This window comes from Microtus oregoni, unplaced genomic scaffold (assembly GCF_018167655.1).
Source record: "Microtus oregoni isolate MIOR12 unplaced genomic scaffold, Mior012 000165F_ref0000029, whole genome shotgun sequence".
Classification (NCBI taxonomy): Eukaryota; Metazoa; Chordata; class Mammalia; order Rodentia; family Cricetidae; genus Microtus; species Microtus oregoni.
In genome coordinates, this window is record NW_024544820.1 from 678,247 (window position 1) to 695,420 (window position 17,174).

The 17,174-nt window shown below is 39.8% G+C and overlaps 1 pseudogene; it reads right to left on the bottom strand.

Moving 5' to 3' along the window:
* Positions 1-14,712: 14,712 nt before the first annotated feature.
* Positions 14,713-15,837, bottom strand: LOC121445207 (annotated as a pseudogene).
* Between the last annotated feature and the right edge of the window lie 1,337 nt (positions 15,838-17,174).

Sequence of the window (17,174 nt, forward strand, 5' to 3'; positions counted from 1 at the left end):
AATGTCATCTGTGACGAGAATATGAAGTAGAACAAAGGGTACTGAACGCTTGAGAGTTCCTCTTTATCCCACAAGCACAGAACATGTTGGTAAGGGCCCAGCTTTCAACAACAGCACAAAGGGACTGTTTATTTTTATTTTTTGAGACAAAGTTTTCCTTTAAACCCCAGGTTTTCAGAATCTTTTTCAGACTAACCTCAAACCCAGAATAAAACCATCTCCCTGCCTCAGCCATACAAGTGCTAGGATTCTGTGCTCTGTGTCACCACATCCAGCAAGCGGGGCCCCTTATATATAGAGTATGCCTGTAGTCCGTGCAGATTTTCAGTGCAATGGAAAGTCAAACGGATTTCCCATTTGAGGTGCTATAGTTCATGGCTGTGTTTGGAAAGAGAGGAAGATGGAGGAAAAAGAGAAAAGAGAAAAAATGAGAATTTGCAGACTGTGATGGGGACCCCTTCTGTAATATGTTCAAGTACTCACTCAGTGTTAGATGAGAAGAAACCCTGAGACAGAGTCCTTCAACTCATCTCTGACTATAGGACCCTACATATCTATATGACCCTACATAATCATGTACTAGCTGAACCTCAGTCTTCACATCCGATTCCCAGAGTCTCAGACTACAGCAAATAGGAAAACAGAAATGTATCAAAGAAACTGGGTTACTCTATAGGATGTGACAAATACTTGATAAAGGTATAAAGTGACATCAGATGTATAGATTAAAATAAACAGTCCTCCCAGGATGAGAGACAAAGAGTTAGACAAGTTAGAAAGGTTCTCAGAAGAGTAAGGTTTTAGGTTGTCTTAAAAGATAGAGAGATAAAAATGATGCTGGCTGTCACTAGAAAGTCTTCTTTGATAACCTTGAGCAAAATCAGTAGTTGTCCAACTGCTCTTATGCATCCATTTTTAGTAGAAACCCAAACTAAGGACTGTTTCTAGGCCTTCGCTGTCTTCTCAAGGCAACGGGTCAAATGTTTCCCCCAGGACTATCAGGTGAGTAAATAAACGACCCAGTGCATAAGAAAATGAGGAAGACCTCCTGGCCTTAACTCTCCAAGATCCTTAGCTTATTTCCCTCTATGTGGGAACCAGGAAAACACCTTTTTACTTTGAATTCATTTCCATGGTCATCCACCTCCACCTCTTTCGGGAAACTTCTGAAAGAAAGAGTACAAAGACAATTGCAAAGTTATGGCCACTTCCTGTGCAAGAGATGGCTGATGTCCACACACCCCACTCCAACCTTGATAGTTGTTCTGCACAGTATTACACTGGACTTCCTGTGAGAGGAAGCCTACAGGCTGATGCAATGTGTAAGGCCCACTGAGATCAGACTTAAAAAACTCCTTTTACACCTGAATCTGAAGACAGGCTTTTCACTAAGGGCCATACACAGCCAGTAATATCAACGAAATAAATTTCAACATGTAACTCAACAATAACAGCTGAAAAATATTCAATAAAGTTGTGTCAAACATTTACTACCTGCAAAGCTCTGCATTTGGTACCAAGGGAAAACAGAAATATATACCAATAAAAACAGGCAATAATTTGCTAGAAATAAAGTGTGGCCACAACGTGTTAATAACCACACTTTTTTTCAGGACAGAGTTTCTCTGTGTAGCCCTGGCTGTCCTGAAAATAGCTCTATAGACAAGGTTGGCCTTGAACTCAGATATCTGACTGCTTCTGACTCCTGAGTGTTGGGATTAGAGCTGTGCAAAGGCATGCACCACCATTGCATGCTCAGTGCTTGCCTAGCACACCTGATACTTCGGTTCCAGCCAAAGCACCAAAACGCAAAAAGTACAGTGATAGGAAAGGACATGGCTACCTTGTGTGAATAAAAGAGCTACCAATACCTATAGATGTATTAGAATAACGAGGTAAAGCCGGGCGGTGGTGGCGCACGCCTTTAATCCCAGCACTTGGGAGGCAGAGGCAGGCGGATCTCTGTGGGTTCGAGACCAGCGTGGTCTACAAGAGCTAGTTCCAGGACAGGCTCTAAAACCACAGAGAAACCCTGTCTCGAAAAAAAAAAAAACAAAAACAAAAAAAAAGAATAACGAGGTAAATCATTGGATCTGCCAAAAGATTTGTTTTGAACTGTAATCACAATAGTAAACATTTTTTGTGAGCTCACTGTGATGCACTGTTTCACTTGTTTTATATATTTTTTAAAATATTAGTCCAATACAATCCTTAGTATAGCTTAATGAGAGAGCTACAGTAATCACCCTTTTAAAGTATATTATTTGTTTGAGAATTTCATGCAGTATATTTTGATCATACCCATTTCCTTACCGAATTCCTCTCAGATCCACCTCCACCTCCATATTCGTATTTAACAGATGACATAGGTAATACCACAACTAACAAATGGAAAAGGTAAGATTTCAATGGCTTGTGAAAAATCCATGAATGAATGGAATCCTGCAGCAACATATATATTATTAGCAATATATATCATATTAACTCTAGCTAAGAAATATTAAATTTGGGTTAGTCACCCTTTTGTCTTACAAGAGCGGTCATATACTGAAAATCTCGCTAATTTTTCATTTATGATTGTTGGTCTTGGAGCTTTGCTAGAGCTTACCTTTGCCTAGCTTCTTAACAGGACAAAATAAATGAAGCAAATAAAATGGGATTTCAAGTTCAGTAGTTATAGTTCGGTGTTAGAGGAGTTACCTAGCATATGCAAAGCCCAGAGTTCAATGCTCAACACTGTTAACAAAAGGGGTCCAGAGAATTGTTTAAAAATAGAAAAACAAATTAACTATACTTTTGTCTTTCTATACTTTGCTCTTGATCAGAGAACTAGCCAAATAGTCTTATCGGCTTCTTACAGAGGTCCACCAAGGGTCTTTATCAGGGAAGGAAGGAGAAACCAACATGCAATGACCTATTTGCAAGTATTTGGAGGGGACAAATGCATTTCTTTTTTTAATATAGCATTTTCAATTAATTCTTTGAGAATTTCACGCATACCTACAATGGACTTTGACAGCATTTACTACCCATTCCTCCTCCCCCAACTCCCCCCAGCTTACCACACCCACTCTCAACTTCCTCCCTACCTCTTTATTTCTCCCCCAAAGATTCCATTTTCTGCTGCCCCCAGACTGATAGGTCAAGGCCATCCATCTGCTAGAGAATAGTAGACCAAACTGGGGCCAAGATATTTTTTAAAAAGAAAAAAAGAAAACGACTCTCCTCCTGGCATCCATCAACGGTCAATAACTGCTTACGTGAGAACTCTTGCACTTCCATTCCCTTTGAAAGTTACATTACTTTAAAATGTGTACTGTAAAAATAAGGAAATTCCATTGTTTACAACACAGTGTAAAAAATTATGCCAAGTGAAATGTGCCAGGCACGAAAACCAACTACTGTATATTCTCACTTCCCAGTGGAATCTAAGGCAACCAAATTCAGAAACACAGAGTAAAATGATACAGAATCTGGGGATGTAAGTGGGGAAGAAAATATTTAAAATATACAAAGTCTCAATGGAGTAAGTTTAAATGTACTTAAATGTAGTATATTGCATATTTCAAAATTACAAATATCAAATGTCAAATCACATAGTCAAAATGTAAGTATTTGGGGTAATAAGCACAACAATTAGTCTGATACAATTCTATGGAGTTTTATAAATCATAACACTATTTTATCCTCAAAACACATAAAATTATGAAGTTACAATAAAAACTGTGTTCACTTATTCAGATGGGGGATAGTGCCCCTTGTATCACTGAGCTGATACAGACTGTTTTTTTAAATAATCTCACATGGCCCAAACTAGCCTCGAACTTGTTATAAAGTTGAGAATGGCTTTGAGTTCCTAACCCTCTTGCATCTACCTCTGAAGTGCTGAGACGATGGGTATGCTTCTCACACCTAGCTCATCAATGTATTTTGTTGAAGAACATTCATTTCAGTATATCCATGCCAATCTATCTCGTTGTAAATGAGTGTCATGTATTCCTTGTCTATATATGCCATAATTAATTAAACTAGCTCGCTACCAAAAAAACAAAGTTCAGCCTCTTTAAATCATCCAAAGTGGTTTTCTAATTTCATTACTTTTCTAAAATATCTAAAGTCTCTAAACTATCCAACGTATCTCTAAAACTCAAAAGTCTCTCAACTGTAGATTCTTGTAAAATCAAAGTAAGTTCAAATTTTTATTACTGCAAGAAGAACCAGGACGCAGTCTCAATCTGAATAAAACAAGACCAAACTCCACCAGTGGAAAGAACTCAGGGATCAAGGTCTGCGATTCCCTTATGATCTTCGGGACTCCTCCAAAGGAAGCTCAGATCAACTCTACTTCATAGCTGGTGCGGTCTTTGAAGGTCATCTTAGTTACTCTTATTTCCCAAATTCTTGAGTTTCCACTTCATCTGGGTTGTACCTTTAACAGTTGCCTCTTATCAACTTTTTTATTTAAATTTTTATTCATTTTACATATCAAGCATTGTTCCTCTCCCCTCCTCACACTCCCCCTCCTTCCCCCAGCTCACCCCCAATCCACTCCTCAGAAAGAGTAAGGGGAGTCTACAAAGGCTGGAACATTAAGTTAAGGCAGTACCAAGCATCAAGGACCTTGTCAGTTCATGCACTGGGGATACATCCTGGTCCCACAGCCAGGGATCCCTCAAACAGAACAAGCTACACAACTGTCTCCCACATGCAGAGGCCCTAGTTCGGTCCCTTGAAGGGGCCACCACGGTCGGTCTAAAGTTCATGAGTTCCCACGCGCTTGGTTCAGTTGTCTCTATAGATTTCCCTTTCATGATCTTGACCTCCCTTGTTCATATGTTTCCACCTTCCTCTCTTGGATTGGGTTTCTGGATCTTGGCCTGGTGCTTGACTGTAGATCTCTGCATCTGGTTCCATCAGTTACAGGATGAAGACGCTATGATGGCAGCTGAGTCATTACCGACATGGTTACAGCGGATGACCTGTTCAGGCACTCTCTCCATTATTGTGAGGAATTTCCCTAGCACCAGGTTTCTCCCTAACCCCTTAAGTGGTTCCTCTATCAAGATATCTCTTCCATTGCTCTCCCACACTGTCCCTCCCCACAACTTAACCTTCTCATTCTGGACTCTAATCCTGTCACATGATGCCGAGCCTCAACTTCTCTCCATGGCCATTTCCACCCTGGGCATTTTACTGCAACTGAGGCTACATTTTCACCATTGGTTTCTCCCGGGCTCACTTCACAGTCTCCAACCCTGAAACACAGCATCAAGCTCCAGCTGTTCCCCATAATCCCTTCATGCTTAAGCATGCAACCTGGGACAATCTTACACTACCAAGTTCAGCTGCCAGCATGACATACCTAGCCACGTCTGGAACAGTTTCCGTGTGCTCTGAGGAAATGCTTCCCAGGTTTCACCTCAGCTTTGCTGGTCTCTTCTTGATTCTTCAGCCCCAGCTGACAAGTATCAATTGTCTCAGTAAAGCAGAGGTTTTGCTTTATTAGTTCATAATTCAGTAGCCCCAATACAGTCTTTTTAAAATTTTTATTAATTTTTAGTGTTCTTTTTTTTATTGTTTTTATTGAGCTACAAGTTTTCTCACTCCCCTTTTCTCCCTTCTCCCCTCCCACACCCATCCTGCCCTCCATGCTCCCAACTTACTCAGGAGATTTTGTCTTTTCTTCTTTCTAAAGTCTCTCTTAGGGTCCTCTTTCTTGTTTAGGCTCTCTGGAGTTGTGAACTGTAGGCTTGTTATTCTTTGCTTTATGTCTAATATCTATTTATGAGTGAGCATATACTTTATTTGTCTCTCTGGGTGTGGGTTACCTTACTTAGTATGATTTTTTTCTAGTTTTGTCCATTTGTTTGTAAATTGCAAGATGTCACTTTTTACTGCTGAATAGTATTCCATTGTGTAAATGTACCACATTTTTCTTATCGATTCTTTGGTTGAGGGGCATCTATGTTGTTTCCAGGTGCTGGCTATTATGAATAATGCTATGAACATAGTTGAGCGAATGTCCTTGTGGTATAATTGAGCATCCTTTCGATATATACCCAAAAGTGGTATTGCTGGATCTTGAGGAAGGTTGTTTCCTAATTTTCTGAGAAATTGCCTTACTGATATCTGAAGGGGCTGTACCACTTTGCACTCCCACCAGCAATGCAGGAGTGTTCCCTTTACCCCACAACCTCTCTGCAAAAGTTGTCATCAGTGTTTGTGATCTTGGCCATACTTATAGGGGTAAGATGGAATCTCAGACTTGTTTTGATTTGCATTTCTCTGATACCTAAGGAAGTTGAGCATTTTCTTAAGTGGTTTTTTTTTTTTTTTTTTTTTTTGTCATTTGAGATTTATTGAGAGTTCTCTGTTTGGATCTTTACCCCATTTTTTCTTTGGATTATATAGTATTTTAGTGTCCAGTTTCTTGAGTTCTTTATATATTATGGAGATCAGTTTTCTGTCAGATGTGGGGCCCAACACAATCTTTAAAAGACTCAAAACTTGCTTCTGGAACTTCACAAGCCAAGCCTCCATCATCTGCACTGCTCACAGGATGCTTATCTTCCAAGCTCACACAGAACAGCCCGCTAAGCTCTGATGACTCCTCGGCTTTTCTAGCCCAAGGTCTGAAAAACTTCCATAATCCTTTCCATAATACACATCAGGTTTGTCATAGCAATACCCCTGTGATAATAAGCCTATGAGGCATTTTCTTATTATTGGTGTGGGAAGAGATAACTCGCTGTGGACAGTACTATCCCTGGGTGTTCCTGAATCATGTAAGAAAGCAGCCGGAGAAAGCCATGGGGAACAAACCAGTAAGCATCTTTCTGCCGTCGTCTCTACTTTAGTTCCTACCTCCAGGTTCTTGCCTTGAGTTCCCAGCCTGACTTTTCTCAATAATGAACTGTGATGTGGAAGTGAAAGATAAAATAAACTCTTTCCTCACCAAGTTGGTTTTGGTCATATTGTTTATCACAACAAAATAAAGCAAACTAACATAATGGAATTTCAAAGAAATTGAATAAAATCTTTTTTCACCAATAAATATGAATTGAGCATCTAATATAGGGAAAGCAGTATTATTTAGTAGCATATTATTGTTAATAAGATAAAAATAACTGGGGCTACAGAGATGGCTCAGTCATAGGAGCTCTTGCTCCTCTTGTTGCTCTTCCAAAGGACCCAAGATTGATTCCCAACACCCATGTCAGGTGGCTCACAATCTCCTGTCATTCAAGCTCCAGAGGACCCTATGCCGCTAGCCTCAGAAAACGCCGCTCCATGCACACACTCACACACGGATATGCATATATACGTAAAATTAAAAAGAAAATAAATCTTAAAAATAGATTTTAAAAAGTCATTGCCTTTGATATCATATTTTTGTAAGGGACACAGATAACACAGAGAAGTATGAAACTAGAAACAAAGGCAGAAGGGAAATGACAAGGTGATGGGTCTGTTGTGTGCATTGTATACAACGGGAACATCTCTTTAACAAAGAACTCTGAAAATCAATTAAGGAAAAGAAATTAACACCTCAAATGGAACCTTAGTTTAACAAGCATCGCTCCTGCTCTCACAGAGCATGAAATTTACCAGAAGAGCTCCCTTTCTCTAAGGCTCGGGGTAGTGGTTGAACTAAAGAATTTGCAGGGTTCCTCCTGCAAAACAGTAAGTAATTAAATAGTTATTTTTATGCCGTCTTGACCTTTTCATTAAGAACAATTGAATAGAGAGTATCAAAAGGCCTGAGTTCTAGACTCACCTATGGCATAGCTTGTGGCATGAAATTTGTAATGTCCCTTCTTTATTCTGGTACCAATCTTCTCATTTATACATGGACCTGACTGAAATGTTTTTAAGTGCCTTCCTTTCTGATTCATGAATTTGTCAATTGATCTGAGTGATGTGGATACCAAAGACAAAACACACAATCGAATCCTGCCTTCGAGAATTCATATTTAAATGAGGAAAAGAAGCAGATACAAAACAATATCACAATAATAATGTGTTATATAAAATAATTATAAGAAGTTATAAGAGAAATAGTAATGAATTTAATATAGTGTGTGAGTATAGAAAAGACTTTCTCCAAAGAACACTCAAAACTAAGTCTTGAAAGTTGAGCCAGACTAGGTAAATTTCTGAACCTTGCATGTGTGTAATATGACATGCGTATAAAAAACTAATATTGAGGCATTTATTTGTCTTTTCTCCTACATGCTATTTCATTTTGTTATTATATAATAAACATTACTTATTTTAAATACTTACCTAACATTTGTGAAAAAGTTTTCAAGGCTATAAAATTGCCAGGGATATTTTATCCTATGTCTTAGACCATATCTGGATTTGTTAGGGTCCTCTATTGATGGCCCTCATTGAAGGGATCTTTGTGACTAATCCCTAAACCTGAGTCTGTGTCCACATTGGAATTGTAGGAGAATCTATAGGTGCACTTACTAGTCATATATTCCTAATGAGGAAAGTTAAGTTCCAAAGCTTGGCAAAGCCTCTAACCTCACAGTAGGCCCACTTTGTGATTCATTAACGCTACTGGGCATCTTGAAAGTTTTCTGGTACATTCTCAAAGCTTAGCAGTAGCTGCAGAATGGAAAAAATAAGAGGCTTTGTATGACTTTGCAGCAAGCATGACTCTATCTTGGTGATGGTTATCTTTTAGACAATATGAATCCCCAGAATCCATAAGTCCAGGAATTTTTCATTATCTGTTAATAATTTTTAAATAGAAAAAGAGGTAACAGAGTCCAGGGACAGACAGAGGTTTCAGGGCCCCGAGTAGCTAAAACGAAAGCAGGGACAGACAGAGGTTTCAGGGCCCCGAGTAGCTAGAACGAAAGAAACAAAATGGAAAAAGAGAGCCAGCAACTAAAGATGGCTGCATGTCAGGAACCTTGCTGTGCGGTTCCCATACATCCTCTTTTGCAATCTTCAAAGCCACTCTAGAAGGTATTGTTATGACCTTCTTACAGATCATGAAACTAAATTTTAGACTACCTAAATGAAGACACATTTCAAGTCTCTCAATACTCAGCAGAGCTGGATTTCAAATCATCTCTCCTGTTGTCTTTCATACCATATGCCACGCGGAAGGGCCACTATTCCTTTCCACTAACCCCACTTGAGACCTTAACCTTTTTAATTTTCAAAAGCAGAATTGATTCTAAGTTTGGGGGTGGAGATCGTAAATAATGAGATTCTCTCACTTCTCTTTCCATGAGCTATGCTCTGCTGACAGGAAGCTGATCCTCACATCTTATCTGAACCATGCCTGTTGTGGTTTAAGTCAATTTCCTCTCCCCTAATCCTACTTCTCCAAATGTTCTTCCCTGAATGGCAAGCTGCAGCCTTAAGACTCTGGCGTCTCTTGTGAACCTCTCAGTTCAACCTAATTGAATCAAAGAGGTATCTGAACTGGAATTCACCAGTCTCATTTCATCTTATTCCAATACTCCACAGGCTGGGTTCTCACCAATTTTATTAAGGCAAAGGCCCCTTCTGAGACATCATCCTATTTTCTCCTTCGTCTGTTGATATTTCAGAGTGTAAGTGTACTCTAACTACAGATGGTATTTAAAAAATCCCTTTCCTTACAATGTTCATATCATTCTTCAGAGAACTTATTACTATCATTTTAGAAAAAGCAAGCTCCATAGATTGTCTCACTATTTCACCTTCTAATATGCCATAATTTAGTTATTATGTGTTCACTATCTGCATTTCTGAATTGCTTTTCAATCCAGTATCATCAAATTATCACACACTTCTAATAATGAAAGGAAATAGTCTCTTTATGAGTCTGAATCCCTCTTGATATCTCAATTAACTACTATTTCTTTCTTTTGAAAATTACGTATTATGTTTGCACTTACATACAATGTGCAGTATTTCAGTTTGATACCTGTGTACACATACAAAGTGTAATAATGCAATCACCAACATGTTTACAGGGCATCACCCTGCTTCAGACTCAATTTGGTCAACAAAAGCCAAGTGAGCATCATTTGAATATGATGTAAGCATCAATTCTTTGCCAAAAAAAAAAAAACAGTAATTCGTTTCAGGCAGAATAGCTTTAAATTTGTGAACGTACACTTACCATAGTCTCTTATCTCCCTTACCATTTTGGCCCCTTACTTCATATCACATACTGACACTCTATATGATTCTGTACTTTTTGCCTTTTTGTTTCTCATAGTTTTGAATGCTTACTGACTGATTTCCTTCTTTTGTTTCTGAATATTTTTCAAAACATCAACAGACAGGTGCCCATATCATGAGTCCTTATCTCTTCTATCTCTGGATCAGTATGATCAAGTTGTGTATTACCCATACCCTTAAATATCTAAGTCTTCAAATGCCTACCACCATATTTGAAACAAACATACTCATCATTGTGTGTGCCTTAGCTTCATGGAAGGAATGCATGCTGGAAATATGTTATCTTTGATCATCATCAAATATTTTAATTCTCCAGTCCTAACTCCTGTTGCCTTATCATGTGATTTTTTTATGTCTCCCACTCTTTCTTCATTAGTAGCCTGCAGCTTCATCAAGGACAAAGATCTTATTTGACCCAGAAAAATTATTTAGCAAATATTAAAAAGCAGTGATGACATTAGTTCCAGAATGCTTTATAGAGGGTCAAGACGATGTGGTTCTAATTGCAAGCATTAAAATGAAAGGAAAAACTGATTATTATTTTCATTTTCTTCCAATAAAGTCTTTATCCTTAATGTTTAACATTTATTGCCAGAGTGGTCTTTTAAAAAACACAAATTTATTGGTCTAATTATACTGCTTTTAAAGGATCAGTGGCTCTCCACTGTCATACTGAATATGTCAATCAAGTGGTCAAGATTTTTCAAAATATTACCACAAACTATATGTTCATCTGTCTCTACTTATTCTATATTCCAACTACTACATGCCATGTACATTAGTATGCATCTAACTTTCACATATACATCACTGAATCTAGAGAGCTTTCTGATCTACTAACAACTGTCTTGTTATGAGATATTATGTTTATTCTTCAAGCTCAAGTCAATTATCTTCTCTATTACTTATCATCTAGGAAATGGCTGACTCTTTTCTCCTTTACTCTGCATGTACCTCAATTAAGACTAACTATACAACATGTATGCTAGATGCTTACAAGGCTAGAAGATGTGCTCTATCTGGAATCCTCCTCGATTTACTTATTTTTGAAGTTCCAGAGAATAAGCCCCAATATGAAGCAAATACTTTGTCAATATTAGTTAAATCTCACTAACGTACCTGTTGAATGAGTTGTTTTTCATAGCTTCATTCCATCTTGGGTCACAAATAATTTGGAATCATGTTAAGACCATGTCTCCAATTCTACTGTAGTAGAAAAGTCTTTAAAGGGCAAGCTCTTTTCCTGCAGACTTCATACTAAACACAGGAAGTTCTCGGTGAAAGACCCAGAATTAAGATCTGGCGAGAAGTGAACTTTCACCTACCAGTGCAGCAACTATGTTACAACTCTCTGTTTTCTTCCTATGGACATGATGAGACTCATTTCAATGAAAAACAAACACAAATGTAACTTTAGCCAGTTACACTAATTACCCTTAGTGATGAAAAGAACAAAATAAAAGCCAAAAGGAAGTAGAAAAAGATGGGTGGGCAAAAGAGAAGAAATCTCTATTATCTAAAGTCAAAAAGCAAAGCTGCAAATATACCTTAGTATCTTAGAAAGATGCTAGCAAAGTTGAATGCAATTGATTTATAACCTGCATGCCTCTATTCTCAACACTAGAAAAGTTGGAACAGGAAGATACTAACTTTGATACTATTCTACACTACATAGTGTGACTCTATCCAACCCTCCCCCAATAAAATAAATAAGTAATCAAACAAACTTGGAATTTTCAGAGAGTTCACAGTATTCTGAATTAGGACCTAAGAGAGATTGTAAAATCTAGTCACAGAATTATCTAAGCTAAGTATAGGACGATTCTGGGCTTTATACTGACCCACTGTGGAAACTCTTTAGGCATCATTTTCCAAATACGAAAGTAAAAGGCTTAGCTTCTTGACATCAGAGAGAGTTGGAGATATAGATGCCCTCCAAAGATGGTGCTTCACAAATAGAGACCTTTAACCACAGACCACAAGACTTAGTTTTACACAACCTTCAAGTTCTTTTGAGAAGACATCTGGAGTTGATCTGACCATACTCCCTAAGGTGACTCACACAAGTCAAATTTATAGAAGAAGAAAAGAAAAAACTAGGGAGATTTCTTTCAAAAATCCCCTTTAACAGCTGATAGGGATCATGTTGGCTAAGTAGCAATTTCTATTTGGTTTGGAAAAAAGTATTCTGAAAACTAAATGAATCAAAGGTTGTTTGATGACAACATGGGGGTTATGTAAGCTTAACAAATTCTCATCTCCAAACCTTGTCAACTAAAGAGGGATAAAGGGGTCAGTATAACTTGTCTTTTGTCTTTTACAATGTTCACTTTCAGTTCATGGATTTTTTTTTATTCCTCATACAAAATCTTACATGTCCTTCTCAACATTTTTCTGCAGCTGAGTTAATCCTAGTAACAACATTTCCATGAATTATTTAACTTTCAATCAGACCACTGGAGATTCCACCTTAAATCAGATATCAACCAGTCCTTGTTCTGTTCTACTTTGAGTAGTGAGACTTCCTATCTCTTTCTGGACTTTTCCAGATGACTACGCTGTTATATGATGGTTTTACTGGTTAGATCTCAGAGGGAAGCTTTTCTCTGGGTCGAAAAGACGAGTAGAATGATGATCTCAGTTGCTCACTGTCCCATGTTCAAGGAGCTCTGTTGGTTCCTCTGGCTTTGAGATCCTGAAAAATTCAAAGATTTTGCAGGTTTTTAGTTGAGCAAATCAATTTGACAATCTTGGCTACCCATTGCTGGATTGTTTTTATCAAGTCGAAATGCTATTCTATGAAGAATTCTTTAGACCTTAGAGAAATGCCTTAATGAGGTGGGATTGATAAACCTACTGGACAAAAAGAGAGGCTACCTTCTCCCTTCATCTGATTTCAAGTTGTCTCCTTTATTTCTTCTATTCATTCCTGTCTTATCTTGTCCTTTTTATTTTATTTTTTATTAAAAATTTCCACCTCCTCCCCTTCTCCCATTTCCCTCCCCTTCCCCCACCCCCCTCCCCATCCCTCTCCAGTCCAAAGAGCAGTCAGGGTTCCCTGACCTGTGGGAAGTCCAAGGTCCTCCGCCCTCCATTCAGGTCTAGGAAGGTGAGCATACAAACAGACTAGGCTCCCACAAAGCCAGTCCATATCTTGTCTTTCTTTTGTTTGTCATTTTCTTTCCTCTTTTCCTTTACCTTCTTCTCTCCCCTCTTTCAGTGGCATTCAATGTGTGTTAGGCTGAATCTGAGCCTCAGCCTAGAGTTATAACTATGTATATCTTCCACAAATTTCAAAATTAGTAGGCTTAGTATAATCAGGAGTAGCATGATGGCTATTGGAAACAAATTAAAATACATTTGAAATGTCAGTATTCCTCCTAGAAAAACACATAGATTTTGGACTTCATATTTAATCCTACTCCAAGGTCTCTGACCCCAACAAAATAGGTCTATCTAGCCACAACTTCTATGCTGCAGTCTCTACTGTTCCAAGAAACACCTGTTACCAAGAACAGCTTTTCTATAGCGAAAGCGTTCACACTGTCAAAGGTCTCAACAGATAATGTCCATCCTCTGTGTTTACAAAGCCCCCTCACCCATAATTTCTTCCTGGAAAGTCTCAAGGGTTCACTAAAATTTTGGTTGAGATTAGTAGGTTTCATCCTATGCTAGTTGTATTTTCCTAGACTTGAAAACCTGGCTTCTTGGTTAGACAACATATGGCAGAAGCATTCATCTTCCAAAGTACCCCATCATCTATTCTGTACAGTTTGGAGAAGAATCTATCAGGGCCATGGTTTTCTTTGGGGGGGGGTAGTTGGATTCATTAAGTACATCGTAAGCAAAAAAGAAAAAGAAAATAACAAGCAGATAACATGACTGACCAACAGATTTATCAAAAAACATCCTAAAGTCAGGAACTCCTGGTTTTAATGGAAAATGACTAGATCAAGATTAATACATAAAGGCAAAGCAGTAAATTCCAGTCCCCTTCAGTTCCACTTAAAGAGCTCTTGGCAGGTTAGGTTTAAAAGTAATGCGTTTGTGGACGCCATGCTCCTTCCGCACTGCTGATGCCTCAGCTATGTACATTGCTAACTTTCTCCCACCTCAAAGCCTTTGAAATCCCATTCAATCAACAGTCTCTCCCTTCTCATCATTTAGATCTTAACCCGAAGTACAGTCTCCATGGAGTGGTTTCACTGCAATCCTAGTTAGAATAGATTTACTTGCCGTTCTTTTAGCTTGGAATCTGCTGCTTCGGTTCAGGGTAATTTTTGCAGTTTAGGATCATTTATTGCAGCTTGAGAGATAGAGAGATAGCTTAGTGGATAAGTGATTGCTATTCTTTTTTTCCCCCTTAACTAGTTGTTTATTGGCAGTGGGCTGGAAAGGATGGCAGAATTAGCATTCGCAGACAACACCACACCAGTCACGAGGGCAGCAAGAGTGATGGGAAAGCCTGAAGGCCCCCTCTTCAAAAGCAAGTGGGTAGGCGGGGGCCTGGAGTGTTGATGGGGCAGCCTTAGTTCACCTCTGCTTAGTAGGCATGGTTAGAGATGAAGAGAGATTCGCTGGCTGCGGCTCCAGACTGACCACTTGGGGTGTACTTTCCTTGACAAGCAAGGCTGTTGGCCAGGGCTCTCTTGATGTATTCCTCCTGGGCAGCCTTCAGGTTCTCCTTCTTCCCGCCCCAGGCCTTCAGAGCAGAGGCCTGCAGGGCTCAGCCATAAGAGAAAGTCAAGGCCCATGGCTTCAGCAGTGGGCACTTGTTGATGGCATTGAGGTTGATGGACGCCTCTTCCTCGCTCTGCCCTCCGGACAGGAAAGTGACTCCAGTGACAGCAGGGGGCACTGTGTGATGCAAGGCTGTGACAGTTGCCATGGCAATCTCCTCATTGGAATATTTCTGGGTACAAGCATGGCCTGGGGTGACCATGTTGGGCTTCAGCAGTGTGCCTTCCAGATAGACATGGTGGTCACTCAGAGCCTTGTACACAGCAGCCAGTACCTTCTCGGTTACATACTGGCAGCGCTTTAAGTCATGGTCTCCATCAGGGAGGATTTCAGGCTCCACATGGGTACAATGCCATTCTGCTGGCAGATGCTGGCATAACGGGCGAGAACATTGGCATTTTCCACGATGGCAAGGGCTGAAGGAGTATGCTCCTCAATCTTGAGCACACAGCGCCATTTGGCAAAGTCAGCTCCATCCTTCTTATACTGGGTACAGCGTCCTGTCAGCCCATCCAGCCCTTGGGTGGTGGTCTCACCATTGGTTCCTGCCAGGGGTCCTACACCTTTATCTACCTTAATGCCCACAACACCTCCCTTGGACTTGATAACTTGGGGGAAGGGACGTCCATCATCCGCCTTTTGGTAGAGTGTTTTGTGGAAGAGGATCACTGCCCCAATACAGGGGTTCACACGGTAATCAGCAGTTAGTAGCAGCTGGCGGTAGAAGTGCCTGTTCTCTTCGGTGTTCTCAGTGTCAATGGACTGCAGCCTCTTAGCAATGCTTCCAGTGGACTCATCTGCAGCCAGGATGCCCTTGCCTGAAGCCACAATTCGGTGAGCGATGTCAGACAGCTCCTTCTTCTGCTCCGGGGTTAGTGCTGGGTATGGGTAGAACATGGTGCCAGTGGCAGCACGTTCCTGGCACAGGAGGGGGTGGGTCTGCCGGGTATGGCGGTGGGTGAGTGAAAGGACAAAGGACCGAACGCGGATAAAGTCATCAGAACCCAGATCTGTGTGCGTTCCAAAAGAACGCAGCCTATTGAGCGGAGGGGGAAGGGGGTCATGATTACTGTTCTTGAAGATGATCCGGATTTTCCCAGCATACATGCTAAGTGACTCACACGTGTTCTAACCCCAGCTCCAGGTAATTACCCTCTTCTTGCCTCTGAAGGCACTCATACTCATGTGCACAAACACAATACACATAAATACTAAACAAAATAAGAGGCTGTTTTTGCAGAGGGCCGGGATATATTTCCTAGCACCCAAATCAGGCAGTTCACAATCACCTGTATCTCCAGTTTTCAGAAAATCTGATGCTCTCTTCTGTCCCCTGCAGGCACTTGTGCACCAATGGTACACAAACATACATTCAGGCACACACACACACACACACACACACATATTATATATATATATATTAGCATAAAATTTGAAAAGATCAAAATATTTTTAAAAATTTATAATTTAATTTTTTAATAATTTAGATGTCTCTTGCTGTTCACCTCCCTAATTCTAGAGACAATGTATTTGCGATCTGAAATACTTTGTGACCAACAGAGACTATATTTTATTCATTCATGCATCAAATAACATGTAGAAGAGCATATGGTACATGGGAGGCTATATTAAACAAAGTGACTAAGGAAGTTGACAACACTAGAGCCAATGTTATGGCTATGCTACAGTGGAGAGTTTGAATGTATGGAAAGATCAAGAATATGTTGTGTTGGCAAAACATGAGACTTCAGTGAGAGCAGAGTTTAAGATGTGAGCATGGAGGGTCCACAAGGAAAGAGAAACTGGCCAGCAAAGTGTGAAGAAACTGGCTGCCTCATCGGTATCTTTTGTAAGACATAACATCCTCAGGTATAAAATAGATCATATTCCCTCTCGTGCCTGTCATACAAAGCTGCAGTGAGCTCTGATGTAAGAATATATGAAAATAGGATGGAGTGGGAAGTCATGGATATGTGGCTTCTCTGCAACTACCTCTAGCCCAGTTTTGGCATCAAGAGGCTGTGTAACTGCCTTCCTACCCTCTGGACTGCAGAGTCATTGCTGAACGGAAGTCTGAGCAGTAACTGTCTGGATTTCTAGCCCATAGCACTTCAGTTACCCAAGAATGACAGTTGGTTTCTGCATCAGTCCTTCTGCACCATCCCACACTCCACTCTTCCTCCACACTATCTCCACAGTCTATATGTGGCAATTTCCATGCTAGCATTTCCTCATTCATG